Genomic DNA, 19,969 nt, shown 5'->3' on the forward strand with positions numbered 1-19,969 from the left:
TATGAGCGAACCTAGTCTTTTGTTTTTAGACTGCCTAGGAATCTGTTGCCTCAGACACTCTTTCTAAGGTGAAAGCCAGCAGTGTCTAGTGGTTGAGAAGCGAATATTATTCTTGAAGAATTTAATCTACCCTATTATTAAGTAGCAATAAGGAAGCTGCCCGACTGCTGAGAAGGAGTTGGGTGTATAAAGCTGGGTGTTCCTGAAGTTAGTCCTTTTAAAATTAAATCCTTATGCAGCCATAACAACAGTTTACAACAAAACAAAACAAAACAACAAAAAAACCCTGCTGCCTTGATGGTAGAAAGATTACATAAAGAACTAAATGCTAATAAAACAAATTCTTCTCTTTTTCACATATTGGAAAATAAGACTTTCTTTCTTTCTTTCTTTCTTTCTTTCTTTCTTTCTTTCTTTCTTTCTTTCTTTCTTTCTTTCTCTCCTTTTTGCCCTTAGGGTTATCACTGGGGCTCGGTGCCAACACTACAAATCCACTGCTCCTGGAGGCTGCTTTTCCCATTTTGTTGCCCTTGTTGTGGTTGTTATTGTTATTAATTGTTATAGCTGTTATTGTTGGCTAGGGCTGAGAAATCTAGAGAAGAGGGAAAGACAGAGGGGAAGAGAAAGATAGAGACCTCCAGACCTACTTCACCACTTGTGAAGTGACCCCCTTCCTGCAGGTGGGGAGCTGGGTGCTCGAACCGGGTTCGTGACACTGGTCCTTGCGCTTTGTGCCATGTGTGCTTAACCTGCTGCACTACCACCTAACACCCTCTCTTTCTTTCTTCCTTTCTTTCTTTCTTTCTTTCTTTCTTTCTTTCTTTCTTTCTTTCTTTTTCTTCCTTTCTTTCTCCCCCCCTTCCTTCCTTCCTTCCTTCCTTTTTTTTTTTTTTTTGCCTCCAGAGTTATCACTGGGGCTCAATGCTGGCACTATAAATCCACTGCTCCTGGCAGCCATTTTTTTTCTTTCAGTTTTTATTGGCTAGGACAGAGAGAAATAGAGAAAGGATGGGAAGACAGAGAGAGGGAAAGAGCAGCAGTCCTGTGGACCTCCTGCGGGTAGGGAGTGGGGGCTCGAACTTGGGTGCCCTTGATTGGTAATATGTGCTCTTAACCAGGTGCGTCACCATCCAGTCCCAACTTTTCTTTTTTCTGTTTTTGATGGAAAGGCATGCGTGTGATCTCCCTGCTCTGAGTCACCTTCTTCATTCAGATAGAGAGGAAGAGAGAGAGGAAGAATCAGCATAGCACCACAGCACCCTCCATTGTCTCAGCACCTTACAGGTGATGGTGAGACACAAACCTGGGCTTGGTATATAGAAGGCAGTACCAGCACCTCAGTGACCTGTCTCTCCAGCCTGAGATTTGCTTGTTTGTTTTTGTTTAAATCTGGGCCTTTTCTAACATCTCAGCCACCTGCTCTCTCTGGTATCTCTACTGCTGATTTAAAAAAAAATTTTCAACAGAGAATCCTGAATTCTTTTATCATCATTAGGAATGCAACTTCTCTCAAGCTCCACCATCTGTACTTTTGAGGCAGAGGTCTTAACTTTGGGATCTCTGGGGCCTAGCACTTCTGGAATAGAAGAGGCAACTAATAAAAATGTGTTAAAGAGGGCCGGCCGGCCCGTCAGTGGCACAGGAAGTTGGACATACATGTCAACATGTATAAGGACCAAGTTATGAGCCCCTGCTCTTCACTTGCAAGGGGAAGCTTCATGAGCAGTGGAGCAGTGCTGAAAGTCTCTCTCTCTCTTTCTCTCTCTCTCCCTTCCCATCTCCACTCTCTTCTCAACTTCTCTCTGACCTACCTAGTAAAAGAAAAACAAAACCTATATTCAGCTGGACAGGTGCTGTCTCATGGGTTGCCTCCACCATATCTAGCCTATATGATTTTTATTTCTGTCTTTCTATTACTTTAAAAAACACATTTTAGGGGATCAGGTGGTATCACATCTGGTTGAGTGCACACATTACTACGTGCTAGGACCGGACCCAGGTTCAAGCCTCGACCACCCTCCATCTGTGGGGGGAAGGGGAGATGCTTCCTGAATGGTAAAATAAATCAGGTCTGCAGGTGGCTCCCTTTCTCCCCCTCCCCTCTCAGTTTCTCTCTGTCCTATCAAATAAAATACAAAGTAGTAGTAATAAAGGGAAAAAATGCTCACCAGGAGTGGTGGGGTTGTAGTGTCTGCACCTAGCCCCAGTGATAACTCTGGTGGCATGTATATGTTAACATGAGAGAGGGGAAGAGAGACAGAGAGAACCAAAGCATCACTCTGACACATGAGATGCCAGAGATTGAACTCAGGACCTCATGCCTCCACTGAGCTACCTCTTCCCTGGGCCACTATTACTTTTATTACTAGTATGCCTCTGAGAATGCTTCTGTGCTAACCTATCAATAGTACACCAAACCCTTCGCAAACACTGATTGCATTCCTTCTTATAGAAACTCCCAGAGGTAGGTAGATACTGTTACTTCTTTTTATTTTATAGCTGGAAAATCTGAGGCACAGAAAGCAGCAGAGCTGGGAGTTGAGCCCCATGCTTTGGCTTCAGAACCCCTGTTCTCAGCAGTCTGCTTTAGACTTCACGTTAGCATGTTCTGCTCTCTTTCCAGCTTCAGAACTCAATCATTTCCCTTCTTTCCTCCCTTGGATTTTCATAAGAATTCTGCAATGACAGACACACCATTCCAACTTCCCTTCTTTCCACCTCTCTTGTCTTCTGTGCATTCCCAAGGTCCAGAAAAAAAAAAAGGTAACTGAGTTTGAAAGGTAAAGTAACATATATGACACTCCTGGTTCATATGTGGAGTGGGGGAGGGAGGAGGAGGCCATTCACACTGGGCTAGGTTGTGACCTCTTGCCCTAGACTTCTTAAGACCATGTGACTGAGGCCAGTGCCTCTCAAAACTTTAAGCACTCATCTGACCGTCCTGTGAAGACACAGGCTTGGATTCATTGAGTCCTAAGTGGGGGCTAGGATTCTGCATTTTTGATAGGTTTCCAGAAATACTAGTCTTTTAAAATTTTTTTTTATTTTTTTATTTATTTAAGAAAGGAGACTTTAACAAAATCATAGAATGAGAGCCCCTGAGATAGAGCATAGGGTCACCCGTGCCCGTAAAATACTAGTCTTTTAACTCGGTTCCTGAGGCAGCTCTGAGTCTGAGTCTAAGTGAGTCTATTAGGTCAGGACAGATCCATCCGTCCTTCCTTCCTTTTTTCCTTCCTTCCTTCCTTCCTTCCTTCCTTCCTTCCTTCCTTCCTTTCCTTCCTCTCTCTCTTTATTTCTTTTTAAGATTTATTTATGAGAGAGGAGGAGGAGAGAAAGAACCAGAGCATCGCGAGGAGGAGGAGAGAAAGAACCAGAGCATCGCTCCGGCATATGTGATACAGAGGATCATACTCAGGACCTCATCCTTGAATGTTCAATTGCTTGTCCATTGTGCTTCCTCCCATGCCCTAAGGCTGGCATTCTAAGCATCATCTTGCCTGCTAGGCCTGAGCCTGAACCTAGGACCAAGAGAGAGCCAGAAGACATTAAGAAAGATGCATAACAATAAACTGGAGGTTAGGCCATAGAAATAGTTCCCGAGGTAAGCCATATGCCTTCTGATGTGTAGGCCAAGTTTGAGCCCTGGCACCACATGAGAAGCGCTATAGCACTAGGCAAGCTCTGCTACTGTGGTGTCTCTTCCTGTCTTCTTTTCTGTCTTCTCTCTCTCTCTCTGAATGAAAAAGTGGCTCAGAGTGGTGAAATTGTACATATATAAGGTCCAGGTTGCACATACACACACAAATGAGAGAGAAAGAGAGAAAGAGACAGACAGAGAGAGAGAGAGGTGTCACATAGAATTGTTGTGGAATTTCATTTCAACTTGGACAGCTGTATCACTAAAGTCACTCTGGAATTAAGCTATCATAAATAAGCTCTGTTCATCCCACATTTGGAAATGATACAGGCTCTTGGTTTTGAAAGCATCAAATTTTCTTTACTGTCGTTATATTCTTTTTGTCTTAAGATTCTCTGTCTTCATGTGACTTTCATTTCTTTCTCTTTTTTTGCCTTTATTTATTTGATGGGACACAGAAAGAGGAGATAGCGAAGGACAGAGACAGCGAGACACCTGCAGACCTACTTCACTGTTCCTGAAACTTTCCCCCTCCAAGTGGGGAGTGGGCCCTTTGACCTAGATCCTTGTGCATTGGAAACAACTCACCCACCCAAAGTCCTTAAAATCTGTAAGTCTTAGGTTTTCTCCACTTTTCAACTCCATCAGCTGTGATATATGATAACACCCGAAGAAATATAACTGGGTTATCAATTATGGATAATAAAAAGCTCTCTTTGTATCTCATTTGAGTTTCATAATTACTCCAGCCTTTTATTTATTTATTTATTTTTTAATAATTGAGAGGAGTAAAGCCTTGCTATTCGATTCCCTGTGATGGATGGAACCAGGCTTGCATTTGAGAGCATGACTTGTTGTCTAGTGTGTTTTAGACTTGGTCTGACTTCTAGAATAAATTTAAGCCACCAGAAATTACATTGGCTTGCCTTGTTTGGCTTTGCACAGGAGAAGGCATCTGTATGAGCTGACTTTTTTTCTTAAGATTTTAAAAATGTTTTATTTATTTATATATTATTGGATAGAGACAGAGAGAAATTGAGAGGGGAAGGAGAGATAGAGAGGGAGAGAGAACAGAAACCTGCTTCACTATTTGTGAAGCTTTTCCCCTGCAGGTGGAGACCAGGGGCTTGAACCCAGGTCTATAATATGTGTGCTTAACCAGGTGCATTACCACCTGGCTCCCTTAAGATGTTTATTTAAAAGTCTAGCATATAGAGAGAAGAAAGTATAAATCACCTGACAATAGCTCAATGAATTTTTCTTTTTTTATTAAATATTTATTTATTTATTGGATAGGTAGAGACAGAGAAATTGAGGAGATAAGGTGAGATAGAGAGGAAGAGAGATAGAGAAACACTTGCAGCCCTGCTTCACTACTCATGAAGCTATTCCCCTGCAGGTGGGCACTGGGGGCTTGAACCGAGGTCCTTGCGCACTGCAGTGGGTAAGCTTAACCAGGTGCACCACCACCTGGCCCTATGAATTTTTCCATTCCAGGAAAATTCCATTTTTTTTAAAATTTGATTTTTTAAAAAGTTTTATTTATTAATGAAAGAGAACTAGAAAGCCCCTGTCATGTCATATTGGGGATTGAACTTGTGACCTCATGTTTGAGTGTCTATCTACAACTTAACTTTCTGGATGACATGCCCATTTAATTAAAAGAATGTTTTATTTATTCACTTTTTTAAATTTTATTTTTATTTTATTTATTCATTCCTTTTTGTTGCTCTTGTTGTTTTATTGTTGTAGTTATTATTGATGTCATTGTTGTGGGATAGGACAGAGAGAAATGGAGAGAGGAGGGGAAGACAGAGAGGGGGAGAGAAAGACGGACACCTGCAGACTTGCTTCACCGCCTGTGAAGGGACCTGCCTGCAGGTGGGGAGCCGGGGGCTCGAACCGGGATCCTGATGCCGGTCCTTGAGTTTAGCGCCACCTGCGCTTAACCCGCTGCGCTACAGCCCGACTCCCTTTATTCACTTTTTTTAATGAGTGAGAGATACAGAGACACCAGAGCACAGATCAGCTCTGCCACAGGGAATTGCTGGGTGTTGGTCCAGGAAGCTCAGAGCCTCAGGCACTCAAGTGTTTTGCATAAATATTATGCTGTTTCCCTGCTCCATCTACCAAACTATATATATATATATATATATATATATATATATATATATATATATATATATTGCCTCCAAGGTTATCGCTGGGACTTGGTGCCTGCACTACGAATCCAACTCCACTGCTCCTGGAGGCTATTTTCTTCCCTTTTGTTGCCTTGTTGTTTTTAAATTTTTTTTATTGTTGTTGTTATTATTATTGTAGTTATTGTTGTGGTTGTTGTTGGATAGGACAGAGAGAAATCAAGAGAGGATGGGAGGACAGAGAGGGGGAAAGAAAGATAGACACCTGAAGACCTGCTTCACCGCCTGTGAAGCGATTCCCCCCCACAGGTGGGGAGCCAGGGGCTTGAACCAGGATTCTTACCCTGGTCCTTGCACTTTGCATCTCGTGTGTTTAACCCACTGCACTACCACTGAGACCCCTCCACTTAGTCTTAATACAGATACAGAGAGTACCTGGACCATAAACTTCCCATCCCTCCTTTAATTACTCTTCCCACCTCCATTGGCCTGATTTCTAGTACAGTAGGTCACTTTTGCCCATTATATATATATAATTGAATGTATATATTCATACATTTTTTTTGCCCTCAGGATTATTGCTGGGGCTCGGTGCCTGCACTACGAGTCCACTGCTCTTGGAGGCTATTTTTTCTCTTTTGTTGCCCTTGTTGTCTTATTGTCGTTGCTATTATTATTGTTGTTGTTGCTGTCGTTGTTGGATAAGACAGAGAGAAATGGAGAGAGGAGGGGGAGAGAAAGATAGACACCTGCAGACCTGCTTCACAGCTTGTGAAGCGACCCCCACCCCACAGGTGGAGGATGGGGGCTCGAACCTGGATCCTTGTGCTGGTCCTTGTGCTTCATGCCACGTGGCCTTAACTCATTGCGCTACCCCCCCACTGCCCAACCCCTTACACTCATACTTTTCTATTTTTTTAGTTTTTATTTATGAAAAGGAAACACTGACAAGAACCATAGGATAGGAGGGGTACAATTCCACACATTTCCAATCCCCAGAACTCCGTATCCCATCCCCTCCCCTGATAGCTTTCCTATCCTTTATTCCTCTGGAAGTATGGACCCAGGGTCATTATGGGGTGCAGAAGGTGGAAGGTCTGGCTTCTTTAATTGCTTCCCCACTGAACATGGGTATTGGCAGGTCGATCCATACTCCCAGCAGGTCTCTATCTTTTCGTAGTGGGGCAGGGTTCTTGGGGAAGGAGGGCTCCAGGACACATTGGTGAGGTCGTGTGCCCAGGGAAGTCTGGTTGGCATCATGGTAGCATCTGGAACCTGGTGGCTGAAAAAAGAGTTAACATAAAAAGCCAAACAAGTTGTTGACTAATCATGAACCTAAAGGCTGGAATAGTTTAGATGAAGAGTTGGGAGGGTGTCCTCTGTTTTGTAGATAGTTAGTAGAACTATTTTAGTTATATTCCAAAGAGCCCATGACTATACTAGTTTTATTTTATCTATTTTTCCTGAGCCTGAAGTGTGATATGCAAGTGGATCCAAGTTATTGTCTGGGGAGATGATGGCATATGAAAAAAGGGCTAGGAAGCTAGATCAGGGAAGAGAGTAGCTCCCAAACATGGGAAAAGTGTATAAATATTGTTGACTGCACACCTCATAGATTCAATCTGTGGCCCATATTCAGCTTAGGAGCCTATGTGACCTCTGCGTCCCTGTAGATCTGAGCCTATAGATCTGTAGTCATGAGTAGGAACATTCCAAGCTGACCCAATTTCAAATACACTCATATTTGTTTATGTCTGATTTCTTTCTTTCAACATTGTGATATTGACCCAGACTGGACATGGAATGGTATTTGGGTTGTATTGCTTTGTATACAAGCCTACACTTACTCATGAAGAATACTTGAATGGGGGCTGAGTGGTGACGCACCTGGTTGAGCGTATGTATTACAATGTTCAAGGACCCGGGTTTGAGCCCCCGGTCCCCACCTGCAGGGGGAAAGTTTTACGAGTGGTGAAGCAGGGCTGCAGGTGTCTCTCTGTCTCTCTCCTTCTCTAGCATCCCTGCCTTCTGATTTCTCACTGTCTCTTTCCAATAAATAAAGATAATAATAAATAAACTAAAAAAAAGAATACTTGAATGACTTACAGTGTGGGGCTCTTGTGAATAATGCCTCTATCAATATGCATGTTTATATGACTTTGTCATACATATATTCATTTCTGTGTGTGCATGTGTAATTGTTGAACCGTATGATGTACATATGTTTCGCTTTCTAATGTGAATGTGACTACTTCAGTTTATATTTCCATCTGGTGTGAATGAGAGTTCCATTATACCATACTTTTGCCAGTACTTACTTTGATAAGTCACTTAAAGTTTAGCTGCTGCTTGTATAGATAGAGCTTTCTCATTTTGGTTTTGATTTGTCTTTCTCTTGTCACAATTTGCCACTTAGCAATTTTGCATGTGGATAGTGGCATTTGGACATCCTCTTATGTGAACTAAGTTTCCTACCTAATTTTCTTTTACATATTTTATTTATTTATGATACAGACAGAAAAAATGAGAGGGGGAAGATAGAGAGCACAAGCGAAAGAGAGGCACCTGCAGCATGGCTTCACCATATGTGAAGCTTCCCCTTTGCAGGTGGGGACTAGGGGCTTGAACCTGGGTCCTTGTACATGGTAACATATGAACTCAACCAAGTGTACCACTCTCAGCCCTCCTTCTGAATTTTTCAATTGTGTTTTTGCTTTCATTTTTTAGAGAGACTGAGAATTCTATTGAGTCACTCAGAAAAATTCACAGAACGTTATAGTCAATGTGGGGAAGGGGATGCTTGTCAGTGATATAGTCTCAAACTTAATTTCTGGAAAGCCACTGTTGTAGAGGGCACAACTTAATTTGGTGGAATGGGGGTCTGCTGAGGCCTAAAACCCTAAGCAGGGGAACTTGCTAAAAAAAATATTGAGAAGCCCCAGGCTATGTGACCTAAGGCAATTGTAAGGTTGTGAGGTTGCCTGAAAGATTAGAAACCATTAACCTTCCAATGAGTCTGCCTGCAGTGGAAGCCACTCTGCCAGGTTGTAAACTGACTCCAAAGGCATTTTTGGAATTGCTTGGAGGGTTTTGTTTTGAAAATGTCTAGTAGGTTTCAATATGGGGAAATAGCAACTGACCATCCAGAAGCCAGTACAGTAAGTAAGCTTCATAAGTAACTTACATATACAATACATGAATATGATTCCCTATAGAGGGATGGAACATTCTTCTTCAGGAGAAGAGTGAAGACATTAGAAAGAGCAAGGCCTTAGGCAACACTAAGTACCTAGATTTTCATGATCTATTAATTTGGATAGCAACCTGTTTGAGCCTTACTCTTGGGACTGCTCCTACTTTACAGATGGAAAGTCAGAAGACTTAGAGAAAGAGCATGACTTAGGAGCCAAACCTGACTCTGTCTATACCTCCCATACCTTTTCCCCTCCAACAAATGTTAAAGGAATCATGAGACTTGCAGCCAGAGGGGCATACATTGGTGTTGAAGGTCTGGTCACTGCTTCCTAGAATAACTGGTTGGGCCCTCTGGCCAAAGGGGCTTTGAAGAAAAAAACATCTTCCATATCATGCTTCTGGGCATTTAGAGAACTGAGACCCTAGGTTCAGTCCCCGGCACCACCATAAACCTTTGTTGACTAGCATTCTAGTGGAAGAGAGGCGGGGGGTGGACTTTATTCATTTCCAAGACTTGTTCATTATTCTCACCCTGTCTGACTCCGGAATCCTAATAAGCAGATGCTTTTTCATTCAAATTGGAAATGTTATCCTGAAGCTGTATGTATAAAAAGCAGTTGCTGCAACCTGTTTTTCTGGCTCAAAATAGTATGTGTGTGGGGTCACTCTCTGGATTCTCTCTCTCTCTCTCTCTCTCTTTTTTTTTTTTTTACCGGAGCACTGTTCAGCTCTGGCTTATGGTGGTGTGGGGGATTGAACCTGGGACTTTGGAGCCTCATGCATGAGAGTCTGTTTGCATATCCATTATCCTATCTACCCTACACCTCTCTCTGGACTTTTCTTGGGGCTGCACAGGAGAATGGTTTCTTTGGCTGGTGGTTTCATTCCATTTCTTTCTTTCTTTTTTTCTTTCTTTTGCTTCTCTCCATCTCTCCCTTCCTCCATTTCTCCCCCCCCCCCTTTCTTTTTAGATTTTTTAGCACCTGCCAGTCTTGATTTCTAGACAGGAAACTAGATAATCCAATCACTTCCTATATGTATTAGAATTTTATTTCATTCATTTTACAGTTTTCCCTAGATAAAAATGAGGTGCTAGAGGGAAAAAAAAGTGAAGACATCTTAATGCTAAGATTCCCAGTATGCTACTCATTTTTGTGCCACCTCTACTTCCTATAGAGGATTTGAGAGCAGGGGGTGAAAAGCCAGTGTTACTGCATTACTGTAGACCAGAGCTCCCCCAGTGACTGAGTACTCAGTGTGTCTGCCTTACCTGTTTTAGTTTTTCTTGTATGATCCTTTATGTGGGTGGTGTTGGCACCCTTCAGATTTGGACTTGGCTGGTGGACCTTTGCACTTTCCTCCTGCCAACAGAAATAAAGGCATAAATAGTGCTTTGTATTTTGAATTTCACAGTGCGCTGAGTCAACACAAGATAGACATTGTGATAGGAGGACGAAAGTCCTGCCCACATCCTTATTTTTCAGTGGGTGTAACTAATTACTAGTTCCTGGAAGTGTACTGGGCTATATGTCAGCTCCAGCAAAACTGCATTCATTCTATCTCTCCCTTTTTCTCTTAATTAATTAATTTATTTATTTTCATTTTATTTCTCTTTTTATTGGCTAGAAACAGAGAGAAATTGAGAAGGGAGGGGAGATAGAGAGGGAGAGAGACAGAGTGACACGTGCAGCCCTACTTCACCACTTTTGAAGCTTTCCCCCTGCAGTTGGGGACCAGGGACTTGAACCCAGGGCCTTGTGCTCTGTAGTTTGTGCACTTAACCAGGTGTGCCACCACGTGGCCCCCATCTATGCTCTCTCCAAGCAGAGCAGTTGCATTTCTGTCAGGTGCCTGTGTCTAAAATCTCTACCTGAAAAACTCTAAATAAAGGTGTTTTTTTTTCTTTTTCTTTAACCTCTTACTTGGGGATAAAGAGTTCACTTCAGTGAATACCAAAGCTTCTTTAATACCACCTCAATTATACAAATAGTTTATCATTGCCACATGGAGTGTGCCAGGCACTGTGCTAACCTTTTATGAATTCTTCCAACCTGTTACATAAATGCTGTTTTGCATTGTGTTTTCTCAGAAACCAAAGCACAGAGAAGTTGTCTCATAGTCCCAGGGCCCATGGCTCTTACTGTGGCTAAGGGTCAGGCTCCTGGCCACACTTTGGTACTGAACTGTGAGAGACAGGAGGGCCAGCCAGGCAGGTCAGGGCTGGTGCCTTACATAGCGGGACTCATAACAGGCAAGATGGATTTCTTTCTCTCTCTCTCTCTCTCTCTCTTTCTTCCTTTCTTTCCTTTCCTAAAAAAATCCAGTTTGTATTCCGTGGGTTCTGAGGCAATTAAATTATTTAAAGTGGCTCCAAAGTTCAGGGGGGAGAACAGTGTGTAAAGGTTGCCACTCTACAGTCCCACTTGCAGACTCCTGGGAGTCTGTGTCTTCTCCTGAGTTGCCAACCAGGTGTCTTCCGCCAGTGTCAGCACAGGGCCTCCCTGCTGCTGCTCCAGCTTCCAAGGGACAGTAGCAGTACAGACTCACAATTGCGTCCGGTGAGCCTTAGGGGATCCTCTCCTCCCTTCAGCAGTCTGTTTGTTGATAAAACTCTGACCGGAGGTGGCATCTCAACTGGCAAACTGCCAGACTGTTGTCAATCACCCCCAAGTAGATACAGACTTTTAGCCCCAGAAATCTCTCCTTAGGCCCCTCTCTGTCCACGAGCTACACATGTTTGCATTCACCCCTGTGACTTGGTGGGTTCCCAAAGTAATCCTAGAAGACAGATATTTTTAATAGGGCGTATATTGATGCGGGCAGCTCCTGCATTTTAAATACGCTCAGGTTAGGTGAGCCATGGGCAAGTTAACTGAAGTCGATTTTGAGAAGAGAAAGGTTCTTAAAGCAGAAGAGACTTCCACTGACATTGAAAGGATTGGGAGAAGTTATTCTGCTTGGCATAGTGGTGCTGGCAAACCTGTCCTCTGGAAAGGCTTCCATGGAGATGATGTGTTTGCCCAGGGGTGCTTAGGATGTGTGGGTATTAGCAGTCCTTCCTTGCTCTCCCTTTGCCAAGTCAAACACATCTAGGACCAAGTGATGTAGGGCTCACTTGTTTTTGGTTTTTTTTTGCCTCCAGATTGCTTTTCTCTTCTTCCTTTTCCCTTCCTTCCTTTATTTTTCTCCCTTCTTTCCTTCCTCTCCCTCTCTCTCTCTCTCTCTCTCTCTCTCTCTCTCTCTGCCTCTCTCTCTTTTTTTTCTGTTTCCCCCCAGTGTTATCATTGGGGCTTGGTGCCAGGCCTACAAATACTCTTCTTCCTTTTCCCTTCCTTCCTTTATTTTTCTCCCTTCTTTCCTCTCTCTCTCTCTCTCTCTCTCTCTCTCTCTCTCTTTCTTTCTGTTTTCCTCCAGCGTTATCATTAGGGCTCGGTGCCAGGCCTACAAATATACTGCTCCTGGAGGCCATTTCCCCCCATTGTATAGGACAGAAAGAAAATGAGGAGGGGAGGGGGAGATGGAAAGGGAGAAAGACAGAGAGACACCTGCAGACCTGCTTCACCACTTGTAAAGCTTTCCCCCTGTAGATGGGGACTGGGGGCTTGACCCCGGGTCCTTATGCATTGTAACGTGCATTCAGCTAGGTGAGTCACCACCCAGCCCCTTAAGGATCTCTTTTTCAATTTTTGGAACACTCATTTTTTATATAGTGGGGGGAAACCTGTGATTGGCAGCAGATAACAGCATGACCATTTGGCTTTGTTTTTTTCTCAAAAGCTTTGGAATTTTTTTTTTTGTGTGTGTGTTCAATACAGACTTTTATTTAGAATTGAGAGCCAATCAATGCAGACAGGCTGTATAAAGCTGTGTCCTCCTGTGCTGAATTCCTGTATAGAGCCAGTTAAGTTCTTATTAGATGGGAATCATTACTTTTTATGTATTCAGCTAAGTACAGCTAATCCCTCAGACAGTTCTTTCTGGAAGAAAATTTCCTCTTTTTCCCCCAGCCAGTCCCAGTGGGTTCACCTTTGCAGGCTTTGGGACTAGGACAGCAGGTAAGACATTCGGGTGTTTCTTCACCGGAAAAAACTTTGGAATCTTCATTGGAAGATTTGGTTTCTTGTGTGTAAAATAAGATGGTACCCAGCCCTATCATGTTGGTCCTATTATTAATGTGAGAACAATTGCAACCTTCAAAGTGTTCAGCTTTCTGTCTTCTATGCAATGAGGGCTCAGTAGCATCTATGGTAGCAGTTGCTGGCATAATTGGCCTCTGGTGTGTGATAAGATCAGGCAGTGCCTGTTATTAATGGTTTGAGGCATCATTCTCCCTCTTCCCGGAATTGGAGCTTTCAGACTTAAAAGATGAGTACAAATTGGGTGTCCAAGAGTTAGAATTATTGGAAAGGGGTTTATGGAGTTTCCTTTCCCTTCCTTGTTTTGTAGCACTTCCATACAGAAAGGAAAGCACTTAGCAGTTTCTTAGGGAAAGTTTTATTCCTGCCAGACTTTTCACATGAGACAATTATGGGAGTTTTAAAGGAATAAATGCATACGCCTATATATTTGTTTGCAATAAAGTGTTACCCTATTCCTCCCTATAGTCCTAGAGATCAGTGGCATGCACAGCTACTTTCCTTTTGATAAAGAAGCAAGTCAGGGGATTTTATTGTGGCTTAAGGATGCTGTTGTTGGCCCGGCAAAATAGCTCACTTGGGCAGTGGGTGCTTTGCTGTGCGTGTGAACCAGGTTCAAGATTGACTCCCCCTTCATTGAAGGAAGATTTGGTGCTGTGGTCTCGGTCTCTCTCTCTCTCTGTCTTGAAAAAAGGATGCCTTTGAATGTGTCTGCCTCCACAGATAAGCAACCATTTAGAATTTAGTGGTAGGCATTTTATAACCCAATTTATTTATGTACACAGTCATCTATACGTTCACTTCCTGATGTGTGCATCACTGTACATTTGTTTGGTCTTTGTAAGGCCAGAGATGGAGCTGAAGAGTGTATGTGTGTGTGTGTGTGTGTTTGTGTCTCCCAGCCCAATTACCCTATTCCTGGACATTTTGCATCTATACATTTCATTTCCTGATGTGTACATCACTGCTTTCCTCCCTGGCTCTTCAGTAGTGGACCCAGAAATCCCTTGTCTACACTACTTCTATGAGGCTGAGCCCAGGTGGTGGCAAGTCTATCTATGGTCTCCATTTAGCTCATCTTGTGTGGTTATTCATAAGTTTTGCTGCAAAAGTGTTACTGTCTTTGTGTGTGGGGATGCTCAGCTATATTTTGCTGATAGTATGAAGTGCCCACTGTCTTTCTAAAATGTCAGTGTTCTTGACACCTGAAACACACATGGTCTTAGGAGGTTTAAATAAGAGACGTGAACCTGTGTTTTTCTTAGGGTCTCTAGGCCTTAATAAATTGACAGCCTTCCCTTGAGATGCTTACTTTGGTCCTGTCTACTTTTTAATTTTTTTCAAAAACCTCATGATTTTATTTATATGCAGAATCTACAAAAGAAAACATCATAGCTACAACTTCATTCCATGACACTTCTTTTTTTTTAAATTTTTTATTTATAAAAATGAAACATTGACAAAACCATAGGATAAGAGGGGTATAGCTTCTTCTTCTTCTTCTAGCATTTGCCCTTCTTCCGTACCCAGTCAACAGCGTCAGGTTGAGCCTGATGCCTGCTTGTTGCTGGCTTTGAAAGTGACTGGGATCCATGTGGATTCAGTCGGCTAGGAAGGATCGTCAGTTTCCCCAATAAATGGGTACTCACGGGATGCACCACGAGAAGGTCGATCCAATGCATCCCAGGGGTATAGCTTAGCACAATTCCCACTATCAGACCCACGTATCCCATCCCCTCCCCTGATAGCTTTCCTATTCTTTAACCCTCTGGGAGTATGGACTCAAGGTCATTGTGTGATGCAGAAGGTTGAAGGTCTGGCTTCGGTCTTGCTTCTCCACTGAACATGGGCGTTGATAGGTCAATCCATACTCCAGCCTGTGTCTGTCTTTCCCTAGTGGGGCAGGGCTCTCGGGAAGCAGAGCTCCAGGACACATTGGTAGGGTTGTCTGTCTAGGGAAGTCTGGTCAGCATCATGCTAACATCTGGAACCTGGTGGTTGACAAGAGAGTTAACTTACAAAGCCAACCAAACCATTGACCAATCATGGACCTAAGTGCTGAAATAGTCCAGATGAAGAATTGTAGGAGGGGGGGTTCCTACATTTTGTAGATAGCTAGTAGGTATATTCCAGTTAAATTACAAAGGGCCTGTGGCTATACTAGTTCTTTTTTTTTTTTCCTTTTTCTTTTTTCCCCTGAGCCTGAAATCTGATATGCCAGTGGATCCAAGTTATTGTCTGGGGAGATGATGTCATGGCTGTAAAAAGGACCAGAAAGCTGGATCATGGAAGAGAGTAGCTCCCTAATATGGGAAAAGGGCCTAAATATTGACTGTAAACTCCATTGATTTGATGTCATCTGGGGCCCCTAATCAGCTTGGGATATTTTTATTTATTTATTGTTGGATAGAGACAGAGAAAAATTTAGAGAGGAGGGGAGATAAAGAGGGAGACAGATGGAGATACCTACAGCACTGCTTCACCACTTGTGAAGCTTTCCTCTGCCAGATGGGGACCAGGGGCTTGAACCTGGGTGTTGCTATGCTTCACATTGGTTTGGTCTCGCTCTCCCCCCGCCGGGAGATGTGGTTTAGCCCCTGCTAGTTTCGCACCTCTCTTTCTCCCCGCCCCCTGGCCCCGACGGCCATGCAGAGTTCTGGCCGCTGCCGCTGGAGGAGAAGGATGCAGGACAGATCTATGTGGTGATTGGTTTGGGTTAGTTTATGAATCGTTGTTCATGAATAAAGAAATACAGCTTCTCTGTCCAGCCGTGTGTCTGCGAGTCTCTGTCTGCCGCTGTGAAGCTAGCCCGGCCTGCTAGAGCCCTGAACTTTTTTTTTCCTCCAGGGTTATTGCTGGGATCGGTGCCTGCACCATGAATCCACCGCTCCTGGAGGCCATTTTTCCCCCCTTTTGTTGCCCTAGTTGTTGCAGCCTCGTTGCGGTTATTATTGCCATTGTTGACGTTGCTTTGTTGTTGGATAGGACAGAGAGAAATGGAGAGAGGAGGGGAAGACAGAGAGAGAGGGGAGAGAAAGATAGACACCTGCAGACCTGCTTCACTGCCCGTGAAGCGACTCCCCTGCAGTTGGGGAGCCGGGGCCTCGAACCGGGATCCTTACGCCGGTCCCTGCGCTTTTGCGCCACGTGCGCTTAACCCACTGCGCCAGACTCCCTAGAGCCCCGAACTTTAACGACAAATGGCACCCACGTGGACCTGACCTGCATCTCTCAGATAAGTGAAGACAATTTGGCTACCTATGCATTATGGCCTTCTCTTCTGCTTGTGAAGAGATCTCCAAAGGCCTCTGCTGTTTCTTCACGAGACTGTTTCGCTGTTTCTGGAACATTTATCTCTGGACCACTCTGTGGTTTCCGCCCAACACCAGCCTGCAGGAGCCCAACGCCAGCCCGCAGGAGCTGGCTTTCCTTCGCGTGGCGCGGGGCATTGGGCATGGGCTCCCCCCACGCTGCTCAGCCGCTGGGAGTAGGGCAGCAGACATGGCAGGCAAGGCTGCAGCCCATTATGGTCCACACCTTCTGCACGGCTGGCTCGCCCACCCTCCTGCTATGAAGTCTGGACAGATCCCGGACCACTTGGAGACCGTGGGCTCCCTGTCGAAACTGGGCCCCCTGGCAGAGATCCCAAACTTGGGTCTGAAGGCAGACAAGCTAGAATATACAGAGATTCGTCCAGAGATCGCAACCTACAATTCCTAGAAGTGGAGCTGCGCGGGAGGCCACCTCCGGATGGTGACCCCCCCAACAACTAAGACAGTATAGATCTAAATTCATATTTAAAATGACATGTCTTCGTAACAAAGGTTTCTCTCCTTGTGTATTAAAGACCATGTTTACGTGTGTGTTTAAAGTTTGGTAAACATTAACTTTAAGGTTAAAAATATAACTTTAAGGCTATATTCTTACCAGACAGAGTTAAATGAAAAAGGTTTTCAACATAGTTCTCATAAAGGTAAAATTAACTTACATTCAAAGTCTGAGTTAAAAATTAGTTAAAAATCAATATATTTTAACAAAGTTAGTCTAAAAAAGACAAAAAAAAAGACAAAAAAAACCTGCGCACACCTAGGGTGTGTTTCCATCTTAAATGGGTGTAACAAAATGTTAAAAAGACGCTGTTGATATGTAAAACTCTCAAATTCCTTCTCAATTAGAAATGTTAGATTGCGCTATGGTTATGCTAATGATTCTCATACATGAGGCTTTTTTTTTTCATGGTTCTCTGTTTACCTTTCCACATTTTATTGTTTAAACTTTAAACAACCTTAAAATCATACTAAAAAAGACTTCCAATTGTAATAGAGTTATCAATTGTGGTAAACTTCTAACCTGCTACAAGTTTTGTTTCATAAGTAAGTAAATTGCAGCTGTCAAGTTCTCTACAGAAAAGCAGAATTCTGATGGCTGACATTCCCCATCGAGACAGACGTACAACAATTCACCCCCTGGCAATTCTTCGGTGGACATCTGCTTTGGACTGGCACTTCTATCGGACTCACTGGTACACCTCTTGGACACTTTGCACAAAACTAGCAGCTTCTCTTTATGGTGCTGGGTTTCTCAAAGACTGACTGCAGCCAGCTGCCTTGGGACTCCAGGCCGTTCCCCGCCCCCATGCTAGAAAATGCCCATCGAGGCAAGTAATGTCCCCCAGAGGCAAAAAAAGGTCCCCCTCAGGCCTTCCCTTGGCAGCACACTGGTTCTTGTTGCTCGCTTATATGTTCCTCCATGTTTGTGCCAGTTTCTTTTTTTTTAAAAAAAAGCCTGTACGATATAGGTTTCTGTTCACCCCACACACCTGATACTATGATCATTTAGTTAAAAAGAAAAGGGGGAATTGTTGCTATGCTTCACATTGGTTGGGTCTCGCTCTCCCCCGCCGGGAGATGTGGTTTAGCCCCTGCTAGTTTTGCGCCTCTCTTTCTCCCTTCCCCCTGGCCTCGACGGACATGCAGAGTTCTGGCCGCTGCTGCTGGAGGAGAAGGATGCAGGACAGATCTATGTGGTGATTGGTTTAGGTTAGTTTATGAATCGTTGTTCATGAATAAAGAAATACAGCTTCTCTGTCCAGCCGTGTGTCTGCGAGTCTCTGTCTGCCGCCGCAAAGCTAGCCCGGCCTGCTAGTGCCCCAAACTTTAATGACACCTGGGCCCTTACACACATTACATGTGTGCACTTAATTAGCTGCATCACCACCTGGCCCCTGATCCTGTCTTTTAGTAATGTCAAATGAGGCTTACCTTGGCCTGTCATTTAAGGAACAATTACTTAGCTATAGGTTTTGCATTGTACTAAGTCTGGGGGAAGAGAAATCCTTGGTGCTTCTTGTCCTGGAGAAGCCTAGAGCACTGTGATAATGTGGAAGATGCAAGCAGTTTCTGGTTTCCTGGGCACAGTAGGATAATCACAGGCAGAAGCTCCACCAGTCTGTAAAGGCAAAGAAGTGTGGGAGAGGATGTGGTCAAGGAGCACTTGTGCATTTGTTGTGATCTGGGCCTGGGCAGTGGCACACTCGGTTGAATGCACAGATTACCATCTTTAAGGATCCAAGTTTGAGCCCTTGGTTTCCACCTCCAGGGGGGAAGCTTCATGAGTGGTGAAATAGGGGGCTACAGGTGTCTCTCTGTCTTTCTCCCTCTCTATTTCCCCCTCCCCTCTTAATTTTTCTTTGTTCTATCAAGAAAGAAAGAAGGAAAGAAAGAACAGAAGCAGGAAAGAAAGAAACTGAGAAAAAGGAGCACTTGTACATTTGTTTGGTCTTTGTAAAGCCAGGAACTATTGCAGTGCCCAGCTGGGTATTTGACTAGCATCCCCAGGAATACTACTAGATAGTGCTTTAAATGTAGTGAAAGGTTTTATCCTGCCTTAATGTCGTTTGCTGTAATAACCCTGAGGGATGGGTAGCTGATGGCAAGGGTTCAGAGAAGTGATTTGCCCACTGTCCTGTCTAGTAGCTGGCTGCAATGGCTTCCCTAACAGCACAGCCATTCTTACCTGGACTTGACATTATCACATTGTGTTGCACTGCTTGTGTTGAGCATACTTACAGGTAATCTGGTAGCTGTGTGTCTTCTGTTTCTCCTCCAGAGCAACTACAGACCCAAGAAGAAGGAACATTTTTATCTCATTGTGTGTACTTACCAAGCTGATTCTAGGTTTAAAACACACTGCTCTGAGTGCTGTGGGGAATACATAATGTAAAACAATTAGATTTTAATAGTATTTTTTTTTTGTCATGAGTTTGGCCTGTTCTGTCTTAGTCCAATCCGACACACCAAATTTCTTCTTCTTTGTAATAACTTCCCTATTTATTTACTTATTTATTTATTCCCTTTTGTCGCCTTTGTTTTATTGTTGTAGTTATTATTGTCATCGTTGTTGGATAGGACAGAGAGAAAAGGAGAGAGGAGGGGAAGACAGAGGGAGAGAAAAGACAGACGTCTGCAGACCTGCTTCACCGCCTGTGAAGCGACTCCCCTGCAGGTTGGGTGCCAGGGGCTTGTACCTGGATCCTTACAGTGGTTGTCAGCTTTGTGCCACCTTCGCTTAACCTGCTGTGCTACCGCCCAACTCCCATAACTTCCCTTTTTAATGAATGTTGGGTGTTGAAATCAAAAGGCTTCTTGCACAGACTGGAATTATTACATTTATACATTTGCTTTCCATTAATTTGTGCAGTAATTAGGTTTAATATGGTATCTTTCCAAGTGGGTATTTTTAAAACAAACAAAGATTGTTAAATGAGCAAACTTCATTGTAACAAAATGAAAATCCTTGTTTGATGAAATGCCCAAAAATATCTCTTTATGAGTGAGACATTGTCTTATGGTTTATAC

At 43.6% G+C, this 19,969-nt stretch overlaps 1 long non-coding RNA gene and 1 other non-coding gene across 2 annotated transcripts in view; one reads left to right on the forward strand and one right to left on the reverse strand.

Annotated features, from left to right (window-relative positions):
- The window catches only part of LOC132533471 (uncharacterized), a 69,081-nt gene that overhangs the window by 10,476 nt on the left and 38,636 nt on the right, over positions 1–19,969 (forward strand). The window lies entirely within an intron of this gene.
- LOC132533618 (small nucleolar RNA SNORD22) lies at positions 12,935–13,061 on the reverse strand. Its single transcript, XR_009545479.1, has one exon. It is a non-coding gene; the product is annotated as a small nucleolar RNA SNORD22 (small nucleolar RNA).

The sequence above is a fragment of the Erinaceus europaeus genome, chromosome 16 (assembly GCF_950295315.1).
Source record: "Erinaceus europaeus chromosome 16, mEriEur2.1, whole genome shotgun sequence".
NCBI lineage: Eukaryota > Metazoa > Chordata > Mammalia > Eulipotyphla > Erinaceidae > Erinaceus > Erinaceus europaeus.